The sequence below is a fragment of the Olea europaea genome, chromosome 18, assembly GCF_002742605.1.
Source record: "Olea europaea var. sylvestris chromosome 18, O_europaea_v1, whole genome shotgun sequence".
NCBI classification, from domain to species: Eukaryota; Viridiplantae; Streptophyta; class Magnoliopsida; order Lamiales; family Oleaceae; genus Olea; species Olea europaea.
Genome location: NC_036254.1, coordinates 10,882,264 through 10,884,329, shown reverse-complemented (window position 1 = coordinate 10,884,329; position 2,066 = coordinate 10,882,264).

Genomic DNA, 2,066 nt, shown 5'->3' with positions numbered 1-2,066 from the left:
CATTAATCAAACACCATGTATGGTATTTTTCAGTTCTTTCGTTAGGTCAAAGAATACCTCTGTCTATTCACTCTTTATCCCCTTTTGGCGCAACAAATGCATTCCTTCAATTTCTCAAGTAACATCAACTCTCTTAAAATGAACGTGTTGTAAAATAATAGTACTTAATAACTGATAAACTTCACGAATTAACTCCATTCTATGTTACAAAATTAATATTTCTTACACCTTGTAACTAATTGCTTTGACAAAAGAATTTAATATATATTTAATTATAAGAGAAAACTATCTAATACATACATTATCTGCAGTTATAGAGGTTATAGGATAGATCTAAATTTCAATCCATGTATCATAATGAAACATTAAGTAAAAGCTTTTGTCCTACTTTAACCATTTTGGTTACAAGCTACAAAAATGATTCTACCTAAATATGAAAACCTTGCCACTTCAACCATGCAACATCATCTTTGGCTAAGTTTTAAAGAAGCCATGCAAAAGATTGTTAATGAATCCAAATGTACCTAAATATGAGAACTTAGCCACAGTATGCCAAACACCATGTACCATAATATCACTAAATTAAAATTAAACCCGAAATGAAATATAATAAGAAAACAAGCATAAATGGCAAGAAAGCAACTAATGACCATTAGTGTAGAATTGAGCAACAAATTCTACTGTCGTAAGGAAATCATCTACACTCGAAAAAATAGTATTATTCATCTACATATATATAGATATCTTCAACAAAACCAGTGAGATTTAGCCTAGGGAATGCAAAAGTCATTAACGAATATTTTAGGCGTTGGGATTATCCTAAGATCCATGAATTCCACATGTATGAGGAGTACAAATAACAAATTATTTTTTAGGAAGAGAAATGAAGGGAAGAAAGCTGACAGCAACTTATCAAGTAAGGAAATATCAAAAGGAACGTTTGCTGCCTTCCTTGGCTTTTCTCCATATGCTAATGGCTTATGCCCATTATTTGCATCACCGTATGCCTTGGGTTTCTTGCTAGGATAATGCCATTTGTACAATGATTTTTGACAACATTGTTGACGATGTTGTATGTGTCATAAAAGTGTTGGTAGGAAATATAAATTATTTTTTAAATTATCCAATGACAACGTGACCCATGGCATGTTGTCAACAATGTTGTAAAAATGATTGTACACCAAGCATGATTGCGCTTGCTATCAAGCAAAAATTATTAGCTAATACATACATGTACAACAATTAAACATGCAATAATTATACCATTGCAGTCACACTAGCTCAATCCCAGAGCTGTACTAAAAGAAAGTAACAAAAGAAACACCAAAGTCCGATACTCTTAGCAAGTCAAATTGTAGCATGCACGTCAAATGTTATCAAAAACAAAATTTAATGTACAGGTGCCAAAATATGAAGTAAAATGAGGCCAAATGAACTTCTGGATAGCTACTTACTAACTGTACATGCAAAACCAAAGAAGCTTCTCCCTACCCACCAAAAGAATACAAAAAAAATGAAAAACGAAAAAGAAAGAAATTACCATTTATTCAGAAGTAGACTTGCAGAGACACAGAGTTTCATTATCAACATGCCAGCCACTTGAACAGAGTAACACACAACAACTTATAAGTTCTATCGTGTTACGAGAGAGCAAATGTTCTGACAATGAGATTCACGATTAATAAAAATTGCAATGTAGAAGCTACTCTTCTCATCCTAATGAAATCAACGAATAAAATCCATCCATTTAATAATTTCTGACATTGTTTAGCTATCAATAAGATATTCTTATGTTAAAAATTTCACTTCCATTATTGAATTTTTATTTCTTATAATCACAGCAGCACAAATTTCGGTGATATTTGTCCTAAATTCTTTACATGAATCAACAATGCCGAAATCTTGTAAAGCTAGCCTCTGTGACCTCATGTATAGATTTTCTAGACCACTTTACCTCCTAACGTTGACTATTCTGGTGAGACTCATTCCAATTGTAAAAATGAGATATTAAGACTTGAGTTTAACAAGGATGTGATTCTGTCAATCTTTTCTCTTTTCTTTTTTTT